Source organism: Pteropus alecto, unplaced genomic scaffold, assembly GCF_000325575.1.
Source record: "Pteropus alecto unplaced genomic scaffold, ASM32557v1 scaffold98, whole genome shotgun sequence".
Lineage (NCBI taxonomy): Eukaryota > Metazoa > Chordata > Mammalia > Chiroptera > Pteropodidae > Pteropus > Pteropus alecto.
In genome coordinates, this window is record NW_006443570.1 from 20,295,640 (window position 1) to 20,307,767 (window position 12,128).

General features: G+C 35.9%; 1 protein-coding gene across 1 annotated transcript in view; it reads left to right on the forward strand.

Moving 5' to 3' along the window:
• The first annotated feature begins 273 nt into the window (after positions 1-273).
• Positions 274-12,128, forward strand: part of TAOK1 (TAO kinase 1) — a 142,696-nt gene continuing 130,841 nt past the window's right edge. Inside the window, exon 1 of the mRNA XM_006925028.3 lies at positions 274-930. The gene's annotated coding sequence lies outside the window, so the exon portion shown is untranslated. The remainder of the gene's footprint in view (positions 931-12,128) is intronic.

The window sequence follows — 12,128 nt, forward strand, 5'->3', positions numbered from 1 at the left end:
GCAGATAAGCTCTTTTTTCTCAGATTTCAGGGTGAAATGAATGCACCTGACGCCCGCGTGGCATAGAAGCTCTGCCAGCTGAGCGAAGCCAGGCTGGACAGAGGTTGGGGCATGGGCCACTCGGGAGACTCCGCCCAGTGAAGGTATTCGCGCGCTCCCGTGAGGGCGTGCACGCGTACGTAGTCGGGTCTCGCGCGAGGTCGGGCCTGTCAGGCGCGAAATCTCGCGAGATCGGAGACTGGGATGACTGTCTGGAGGAGGGGAGTGGTGTCGGGGAAGGGGGGGGGAACCTGGGCAGCGGCTGGGCTCTGTGGCTTCAGGGCTCGGGTAGAGAGAGGGAGGGTGGCAAAGAGAGTGAGTCGGTGCCGCCGCCTGCCTGAGAAGAGAGGAGGGGTCCCGCCTGCCTGCGCCCTTCGCGGGCCGAGAGCGCGAGGCACCCACGAACCTCTGAGGCCTCCCGGCCCCTGGGGACCCCGCCCCGCCGCCGGCCGGGCGGCCCGCGGCCTCTCTTCCCTTTGTGAGCGCCCCCTTCCCAGGGGTGGTGGTGGTGGCAGAGGGCTGTGCGTGGGCCCGCCCGCCGAGGGGCCGCGACGGGGGACCGACAGGGCCTCGGCTGTGTGCGGAAGGGAGGCGGCCGAGGCCCGGGCCGGTTCCCCCGAAGCGGCAGCGGCTCCCGGCACTTCCCCGCGCCATCTTAGCTGAGCCCAAGCGCTGAGGGCACCTCCTCGACCCCGGTCGTCCCTTGGCCCCCCCCCCGCCCCTTGTCGCAGAGTTGGGCTGGGCTGCTCGCTGGGGCTCCGCGGGGTGGGGGGGGCGGCAGTGTGTCGCCAGACCCCCTCCTCCTCACTCCTCGCCCTCCAGTGTAGCGGCTACCTGAGCGCTGTAGGGGGCTGCGCCTGCCTACTCCGCCCCAGATCTGCCGGCGAAAGGGTAAGGGCACCTCTGCTTTGAGAAAAGAGACTTGGAGGGGGCGGGGAAATTCGGCCCACTCTGGCCTCTGCGCGGAAGAAGGGATGTGGGGGTAGGGTGGGGGAGGGAGACTAGGATGGTCTGTGATTCTGTGGGTGGGGTGAACAAGCTGGTGAGCTGGACGCCCTCCTGTTTTGAGGGACAAGAGCAATTACATTTCTCTTTCTTAAGGGTCAGCGGAAGGAGTGGTGGAAGGGGATGTCTCGAAGAAGGTGTGGCCCTCAGAGGGAGACTGAGTTGACGTGCACCCCAGTTTAAAAGGCGCGAGGTCCCTTTCCCTTCTGGTCCCTCTGCTCCTCCCTTTCCTTTGTAGTGTCTGTGTATTCTTGGGAAGAGAGTCTGTTCTGGTTAGCCTCCTGGGTTGATTCCAGCCCCCACCCCCCAGGAAATCTATACCTCTTTTCTGTAGGGGTAATGGAAGCGTTTCTCACCCCCCTACCCTTCCCCCTTCCTTATCCTTTAGTCTACTGCAGTGCTGCAGAAGTCCAAGGCAGTTTCTTCATACACAGGCCCGTGTGTACCCCGAAGGGAGGGAGAGCAGGAGAGGGAAGAAATGGCGCTTTCCTTGGAAAGGTTACTCTCTTTCCTTTGGCTTTAAATCGATAACAGTATCAGTTTAATACTCTTCCCCTGAGGTCTGTCCCTGGGAAGTATATCTATTCCTGTTGTTATTGTTGGGGGATATGGGCTCTTGAGAGGGACCCTGCCATGTTAGAACAGTTTTTATGTCTCAGTCTCTTTTAAACATTGGATTGACGTTTCGCGCGCGTGTGTGTGTGTGTGTGTGTGTGTGTGTGTGTGTGTGTGTGTGAGAGAGAGGAGAGAGAGAGAGAGAGAGAGAAAGAGAGAGAGAGAGAAAGAGAGAGAAAGAGAGCGCATATTCCGTTTTCGTTAGGGTTAAAGTAAAATAATTTTGTACTCCCTACCCCCTCACTTCCCTCACATTTTCTTCCTATGACTTTTGTAGTTCTTGAAGAATTATTAAAGATTACTGCATACAGACAGGCCGTCTGATGGACATTCCTTCTTGAGCTGTGAATTTTTAGGGTTAATGTTTTGTATAACATCGAAATTGGAATTTTTCGAAAATGTTTAGGTTACATATCTTTCTGTTGCAAGTGTTTTGTTTCTTAAGGAAATGAAAAAATAAACACTAACTTGCCTAATTATGTTGTGATATAATCTGTACCCCTCTTCTGTAGTAAATAAGTCGTTTTTCCACTTTTGCTTCATACCATATTTAAGACATCTTCTTATCTGGTTTACAGTAGTACTTGGTTTTGTCCTTAGTAGAGTAGAAATAAATAGAATAAAAAATTTGACTTTCTGGAAGTGTGTTGCCAAGTGCTTTTTGTGATCAAAAAGCAGTCTTGAAGTCTACTGTTGATAACTTTTTAAAAAAATATTTAAATTTACTGATGAAGTGATTTCAAAATGTTCAATATATGAATATTCATAGAATTAAATTTTTCACAAAGCGATGGAGATGACTAAATATGTATAGATACGAGTTGTCTTGATATTTTATTAACAAGTTGTATTTGGTGTTTAAGCTTCATTTTTTGGGTGACTTATTTTTAAATACTTTCAGATGCCATCTGCATTTAATATTGGCCATAAGAGCTTTGTTGTTGTTGTTTTTGCATTTTGAAACCTATTTTAAGACAGAGCTTTAAAGATAGTAGTAGTGTTAGGCACTAATTTAGTTTCTGTCATCTTATTTCATAACTTTGACATAGGGAGACATTAATGGTATATTAAATCAGTTTTACTGTTTCCTCAAAATGGAATTCTCCTTGTTTTCTTTATTTTTTTGATTTTCAACTGAATTTACTTTAACAGCGCTTCTCATTTGAATCTATTTCATGGCACAAAGCTGCATGTAGTGGTGTATAGTCTCCCCCATACGGCAAATTATTCTGTAAAGTCTAATCCTCTATGTTACGGTTTGTTGTTGATAATTAATTTATATACATTAGCATGTATGAACCCATGCATACTGTTCAGTAAAGAGTGACTTTTTATCTTGGAAAGATGCAGGCAGAGAGAATTTATCAAGAAAGGCTACAAAACTTAAGGATGTACACAGGATATAGGTAAACTACTGTATTTCAGCATGTTAGAACTAAGAGGTACTCTTTAGGACAGCTGAAAAGAAACCTTGTTTTCCATAGCTGGAAGGAATTCTACTAAAAGTGGTAAAAATATGTTCTTGATCAATTAGATAAGTTCATTATTAAGGAAAAACCCCGAGGGTTATTTCAGCTGACCTCTGATGCCACTGTCAGAAAGGAATACTGAGAGCTCTTAGTCTGGGTTGATTTCAGATTAGCATGGTACTACTTATGTTTCTAAATAGTTCATCTACAAAATGACAGTGTGCATCACTTCCTGTTCTTTCACAACTGGTCCTTTTTCTGGATTCTCTTTTAATGACTTAATTTTTGGCATTCTGATATCTGATTTGTTAATTTGGCTATAATTCTTATGTTTTATAGATGGAAGAATTTCTAAGACTCAGCTTTGTTTAAAGGCTTTGAATAGTATGAGATTATCTTAACAGTAACTAAACTTCCTTCCAAACTAAAGAATAGTTTCTTAAACAAGTTTAAACTGTGAGAGGTTTTTAAGAAATACAACAGTGCATAGGACCAAAAGTATGAATGAACTGAATAGACAATAATTATCGTATTTTCTATAATATAGATTTTGGAAGAACTGTGAATATGGCAATTGATTGAATATGTGTTAGTATAAAATAACCTTTCTGTATATCAAGGCATGTACATATTTGGTCTCATGTTATATTGCCATCCCACTAAAAAGAAAGAAACTGGTTAGTTACAGAATACCAGAGAGACTGGATGCTCTTAACTAACCATAAAGAATATAATTTATTTTAAGAATTCACTGGTACTTAGTAGATATGAATGCTTAGTAAATCCTAAGGTTATATAGGGACCAGCTATTGGTATTGAAATTAGAGTTGAGGTTAACCTGTTATTCCAATTACCAATTAATATTAATTCTTCCATTGGGTCTCATGTTGGTTAACAGTAGTCTCTTATAATAATTGCACTCATACTAATTTAACCTTTTTGAAATTAGTATTAGTTAAGGGCTGCTGTTCAAGATCATATATAAATGAATATCTTCTAAAAAGTGTTATTTCTGTAGTCAAGTCTTGCATAGAATTGAGATTGTTTCATTAAACAGGGTGCCAATGTATGTTATTTGCCTTTAGGTTTCTGTACTTGTTCATGGCTTGATTGTATTTTGATACTCTTCAAGATTTCACATTCTAAAATGTATGTTAAAAAGATACAAATCTGTATTTCATTCCATTATATTCCATTGTGGATTAAAGTATTTTAATTTTTAGAGATAAAAAAATTAATATTTAATTTCATTAGAGATGTCCCATTTCTTCTAAAAAATCAACGTGAATTACAAAGTTGTGTCGATGGACTAGAAACATTTTCAGTTGGGAAAATAATGTTTTCAGTTAAATAAAAACATTATTTTCAGTTCTGTCAACATTTGGTAACAATTATTTTTATATCAGTCTCTTCCATTTATGCTAGAAACAGGCTTTTTGTTTTGAAATACAGTCTAAGGCTGCATCTTCTTACCTAGTGACAAAATAAGTGGCCCATAAAAGGTGGAAAGGTTTTTCAAAATATAAGTACCTGGCACGTAAATAAAAGTAGAGGTTACTAAATACTCTGCATAATATATAGCCTGTTAAAAATGTCACTGTCAGTGATATTTACAAATAATTACATTTAATTGGTCTCCAATTTATCTTTAAAGTTGAGGGCTAATTTTTCTTTTGATAAAATTATTCAGTTTAATAGTGTTATACAGATTTAGAAGTAGATGAATCACTTCATTCAGAAAGACATGCAATATTTAGTTTCTGAGAAAAGCATTAACAAATAATGGAATGGAACAGAATATTCTGATTTGCAGCCACCAGTAATAATAAAACTGGCACTTAATATACCTTAATTTTACCATTTATTAGCTGTGTAACTTCTTTATGTAACTTTTTAAGCCTGACATTCCCCATTCATAAAATGAAGGTAATATCCACTTTACAAGGTTGTTAGGTATTTAAATGGGATAACCCTTGTTAACTACTTAATGTATTGCCTGATACATAGTAAGCACTCTGTAAATTTTTGGCTAGCACACACTAGCTGCTTATTAAATGTTTACAAATGACTATGAGGGGGGTAATATTTAAAAATAAATGGATTCCGTAATTTGATTTGAATTTGGATTTATACATTTGGAGCTTGACATATTTTTGAAAGAAATGGTTAGAATTTCTAACCAGGGTAGCTTGCAAACGTTTTGCACTTATAATGGACTCCTATACAGTTCTACAAGAGATTTTCTTTTTCCTTTGCTGGATATAAAGCCTATCCTAAAAAATGAAATTTCCTTTCCCTTTGGTACTTCATTTGTTTATTTAAGAATCATTTAGTATCTCACTCCTTTACCTTCTGAAGCTATTTTCACAATCCCTGGTTTTGAAGGCATCCTAAGTACTCATGCTTTCCTAATTTTTTTTTTTTTTTTTAAGGTATCCTTTGTAGGTGTGTCCTCACCTTGAAAATGCTTTATATTCCACAGTGTATTAATTCAACAAACATTAAGTGATGATTATGTGCCAGTAAGGCACAGTCCCTGCTCTGGAGGGATTCCATCTTATCATTTTTTCCACCTCCTGACTAGTTTTTTCAAACTAGATATAGGAAAGCAAGGACCTTATAGTTGTCAGTTCCTCTAAGCCAGTGCTTTTCAGACTTTATGTTGTGACCCATTAGTGTCTTGTGAATTCAGTTTGGTGGGTCACAATAACAATTTTTTTTTTTAATGAAAAATAATGTGAATTATCAGTATGTGATATGTAAGTGAGGGTAAGCATTTTTTCCCCTGTATTTTGATTTTTTTCGAAATTTCTTTTCCAACTCATCCTTTTTACTTTTAATCTCATGTCTTTGAAGTATGAATATCTTTTTTCTTTTTTTTTTTCAACTCTACTTTTAGTCTCTCCTGATTCTAGTTGCTAGTCTTTTTGGTAGTTGTACATATTTACCTTTCTTAGGTCTCAAAGCTTGTAGGTTACCGAGGAATCTGCCAGAAAGATCTTGGGCAGGTTGCCACCAGTTTTGGGTATGATGGTAACTTCTGAGGTTTTTGTATTGAGGAAAATGTGTTATCCCATATCTAGTGACATATCCTACTTGTGTAAGTTTCTCATGAATTGCAGAATTAAAAAAAAAGCAATTTGGTGCATATTAAGAAAATATCTTTTATTTTTATTCAGTAGATTTGATTCAAAAATATTAATTGCAATATATGTTTTAATAAGATTATGTGCCTATTTAAATGTATTAAATAAGTATATTAAGTATACAGTTGGTCCTTGAATGACATGAGTGTTCAGGGCGCCAGTGTCGTATGCAGTGGAAAATCCGTGTATAACTTTTGACTCTCCCAGAAGTTAAGTTGTCCCTTGGTATCTGAGGGGGGTTAGTTTCAGAACTCCCTAAGGATAGCAAAATCTGTGGATGCTCAAGTCCCCTGGCATAGATCAGTGCATGCAGTAGGCCCTCTGCATCCATGGACTCCCAACCATAGATTGAAAACAGTACAGGTATTTATTGAGAAAAACTTCACGTATAAATGGATCTGCATAGTTGAAACCTGTGTAGTTCAAGGGTCAACTGTAGTTTTAAAATTTCAACGTGCTTCAATCCATTACATCTAACCATATTTTTATGTTTTAGTTGATGTTTTTAATCTACTAGTGATAGTCTCTAGTTTATATTTTGGATTGATTTATTCACACAGAGAGATTTCAGAAAAAGTTGATGAATAGCATTACTAAACAAGGTCAAGGTTTTTCCTTTTTTACACTTGGGAGTTTAGTGTCACTTAAAATTGGAAAAGCTTTATCCCTTTGCCAAAAGCATTCATATCCTTGATTGTTAAGACTAAAATTACTAAGTAACCTGTGTTGTACTTGATAAGGAAACTTTACTCTTCCTTGTGGCACAGAAACGCTTTATGGTATGTTTTGAGTATTTAATATATAGTGTTTTAAATAATCTCTAATTGTGTCAGTGGTCAATGATGATTGTGATGTTTTATCAGGATCATCACATTGCAGGAGGACAGTATTTCAGTAGGTTTCTTTAAAGAATCCTGAGTCCCAGAGGGACAATGTAATGTGCCCACTTTCAGATTCTTTAATATATAATTGTTATTGTTGAAAATTTTTCCATTATCCAGAAAAGCATGAATAATTTGAAAATAGAGAAATGAAAAGATCCTTTTGTCTTCAGTTTAGGTACTGACAAAATATTTTTGTGTATTATGTATGAATGTTCACTTCTATAAGTAATGCCATAAAACTTTAAGAGTAAAAGGATTTTTAGAAGGAAGGTGTGAAAATTCTCTATTTAGGGAAGGAATGTCCTGTAGGAGAGGAACTTGATTGCTAGCAGTAGAAATTATAGAATATGGATATGTGTTTATGTGACAGTTTGATTGAACTGATTATACATATGTATACATATTAATGTATACTGAACTGGTTGGAGAGAACTGTGTTCAAGAATAGCATGGTTTTAGACAAAAATTAAAATGCTGATACATGAATTTTGTTTTCGTATAGGTATTAGATAATTTGGTAAGTTAGAAGAATAAGTTTTACAAGAGTTTACTGCTATAGTAAAAGATGTTACATCAAAACCTTAAATAATGGATTGTTACCAAATAAATATATTTATTTTTCTGATTGAATTCATATGAAGTAGATGCTGTTTATTATTTAATTATCAAATAAATGATAAAGATGATGGAGTTTTTTGTTTATGTTTTGTTTTTCATTTAGTAGTTTTAGTGTTGGAATTGAATTGGATTTTGTGCTGTAAGGAGGTCTAAATGTGATTTTTGAAAAAAATTTTTTGATCAACAAGAAGAAACTTATATTGGAAGTCATGTTTTGAGAACTTTAAATAGGAATCTCATAAAGAACTTTTATTTTTATTTATCAATTATGGACTGTAGATATTTTAATAATATATCATTCTTTCCAAAATTTACCTTAAATTAGAGAATTTAGCCTCTCAATATTTTATAGTCTGTCAATTCTAAATGGCTAAATTTTACAAGGCATCTGGTTAATTTAGGAGGCTTGTAAATAAAGATTTTCATTAAACCTTCCAGGTGATCACATGGAATATAGTATGGTAGGAATGGTGAAGTAGATACAATAAGTAAACATCTAAAATGTGTTTTACGACTATCTTTGAGATAGTAAATCCAGTCATTAACAAAATGATTCTAATGTTATTAAATAATGCAAAAACTGTTTAATTGTTTATGACCATTAATATGTTAAAGTACAACACCATTCTGTTTTTTTTTTAACACATTATATTAAAATTAGGTAAAATGGTATCACACATTTTAGTATCCATTATTTTACTTTATCTTATTCAGGTGGCATTGTAATATAAGATTAAAACATTTTTTAAAAAGTGTTCTTTTCAAAATTCTTTTGAAGCATAGTTTTTGAGCTATTTGGTTTACTCATGCTTAACTTAATATAGAAATCAATTTCAATTTATCACTTTCTTGATGTATTCACATAGGTTATAATTTAAGATTTGGCAAACAAAACAAAACAAATAATCCAATTAAAAATGAGCAAAGGACTTGAATAGACATTTTTCCAAAGAAGCTATACAAATGGCTAACAGGTGTATGAAAAGATGCTCAACATCACTAGTTGTTAGGGAAATACAAATTAAAACCGCAATGAGATAACACCTCATGCCTATTAGACTGGCCACTATCAAAAAGACAAGAGAGAACAAATGCCGGATGTGGATGTGGAGAAAAAGGAACTCCTATGCATTGCCAGTGGGATTGTAAATTGGTATAGCTACTATGGAAAACAGTATACAAGTTCCTCAAAAAATCAAAAATAGAACTACCATATGATCCAACAATTCCACTTCTGGAAATATATATAAAGGAAAGAAAAACACTAAAAATCTGCACCACCCCCCCTCCGGCCCATGTTCATTGCAGCATTATTTATAGTAGACAAGATGTGGAAACAACCTAAGTGTCCATTGATGAGTGAATTTATAAAGAAGTTGTGATGTATATTTATATATATGATGGAATATTATTCAGCCATAAAGCTGAGGAAATCCTATTTGTAACAACATGGATGAACCTTGAAGGCATTATACTAAGTAAAATAAGTCAGAGAAGTACAAATACTGTATGATCTCACTTATATGTGGAATCTAGTAAAAACAAACAAAACCCCACCAAACTCATTGAAAAAGAGATCAGAATTGTGGTTACCAGAGTTAGGAGGGTGCGGCAGGGGGAGGGAGAGTTGGAAGAGGTAATTAAAAGGTGTGAACTTCAGTTATAAATATTAGAGACATAATGTACAACATGATGACTATAATTAACACTGCTGTATGATGTATAGGAAAGTAGATAAGTGTTGGATCCTAAGAGTTCCATCACACAGAGAACATTTTTTCCCTTTTTTAATTGTATGTATATGAGATGATGAATGTTGACTTATTGTAATCATCTCACGATGTGTAAACCAAAACGTCATGCTGGACACCTTAAACTTATATAGTGATGTGTGTCAGTTATTTCTCAATAAAACTGGAAAAAATATTCTTTGTGTCATAAAAATGTATGGTTTGTCGGTATGAAACTATGAAAATACCAAATCAAAGTAGTAATTGATGGAATTCAAATTTAAAGACTACTAGTTTATTTAGCCAGTAAGCTATGTAGCTTTGGTATCAAAATAAGATTCAGTAATAACACAAGTATTTATTATATAACTTTTGAGTGCTACATTAAGCACTCTGCTTATCAAAATAGGTTCAGTAATGACGCATTTATTATACGTTAAATTAAAAATTAAAATTTATTTAAATTAGTTTCAAGTATACAGTGCATTGGTTAGACATTTATATAGTTTAAAAAACTATCCCCCTAATTGCTCCTTCTCTCCTTTGGTTTTCCACCTAGTCAATATATTAATGCTAACTGCATTCCCTATGCCGTGCTCCCCATCCCCATAACCATTTATCAACTACTAATTTGTACTTCTTTAACCCTTCACCTCATTCTCTCAACCCCCAAACCCCCTCCCTTCTGTTCTTCACCAAATTGTCCATTATATTCATGAGTCTGTTTTTGATTAGTTTGTTCTTTTTGTTCCTTACATTCTGCCTATAAGTGAAATCACATGGTATTCATCTTTTCTCTGTCTGACTTATTTCACTCAGCATGATAACCTCTAGGTCCATCCATGTTGTTGCAGATGGTAGGATTTCATTTTTTTAATTGCTGAGTATTATTCCATTGTATATATGAACCATAACTTCATTATCCAGTCGTCTGTTGATAGGCATTTAGGTTGCTTCCAAGTCTTGGCTATTGTAAATTGTGCTGCCATGAATATTGGGGTGCATAGATCTTTATGAATTATTGTTTTGGTTTTCTTTGGATAAATACTCTGAATTGCAATTGCTGGGTCAAAAGGTATATCCATTTTTAATTTTTTGAGAAACCTCCATACTCTTTTTCATAGCTTTTGTACCAATTTGCAATCCCACCAATAATGTAAGAGGGTTCCCTTTTCTCCGCATCCTCGCCAACACTTGTTTTTTGATTTATTGACGATAGCCATTCTGACAGGTGTGAGGTGATATCTCATTGTGGTTTTAATTTGCCTTTCTCTGATGATTAGTGACCTTGAGCATCTTTTTGTATATCTGTTAGCCATCTGTATTCCCTCTGGAGAAGTATCTGTTCAGGTCTTCTGCTCATTTTTTAATTGTATTTTTTTTGTTGTTGTATGAGTTCTTCATATATTTTGGATATTAACCTCTTATCAGATGTATTATTAGTGAATACCTTCTCCCAATCAGTTGGTTATCTTTTTGTTTTGTTGATGGTTTCCTTTGCTGTACAAAAACTTTTTAGTTTGATGTAGTCCCATTTGTTTATTTTTTCTTTTGTTTCCCTTGTCTGGGGAGATATATCTGAAAAGGAATTACTGTTAGTAATATCAGAGAGTTTACTGCCTATGTTTTCTTCTAGAAGTTTTATGGTTTTGGGTCTTACATTTAAGTCTTTAATCTATTTTGAGTCTATTGTATATGGCGTAAAAAGGTGTTCCCGCTTTTTTTTTTTTTTTTGCATGTATCTGTCCAATTTTCCCAACCCCATTTGTTGAAGAGACTGTCTTTACTCCATTGTATATTCTTACCTCCTTTGTCATATATTAAGTGAACGTATAGGTGGGGATTTATTTCTGGGCTCACTATTCTGTTCCATTGATCAGTGTATCTGTTTTTATGTCAGTACGATGCTGTTTTGATTATTATAGCCTTGTAGTATAGTTTGATATCAAGTAGTGTGATACCTCCAACTTTGTTCTTCTTTCTCAAGATTTCCGTGGCTATTCGGGGATTTTTATGGCTCCATATAAATTTTAGGATTATTTTTTCTAGCTCTCTGAAAAATACCATTGGTATTTTGATAGAGATTGCATTGAATCTATAGATTGCTTTGGTAATATGGACATTTTAACGATGTTGATTCTTCTTACCCATGAGCATGATATATGATTCCATTTATATATATCTTCTTCAATTTCTTTTTCCAATGACTTATAACTTTCTGAGAACATGTCTTTTACCTCCATGGTTAGTTTGATTCCCAGATATTTTATTGTTTTGATGCTCTTGTAAATGGGATTGCTTTCTTAATTTCTCTTTCTGAAAGTTCATCATTGGTGTATAAAAACACCACTGATTTCTGAATATTAATTTTGTATCCTGCTACTTTATTGAATTCATTGATCAGTTTTAACAGTTTTTTGGTGCAATCTTTAGGGTTCTTTATATATGGTATCATGTCATCTGCAAATAACGAGAATTTTGCTTCTTCCTTTCCAATCTGGATATCTTTTATTTCACTTTCTTGTCTGATTGCTATGACTAGGACTTCCAATACGATGTTCAACAGAAATGGTGAAAGTAGGCATTCTTGTCTTGTTCCTGATCATAAGGAAACCACTTTTA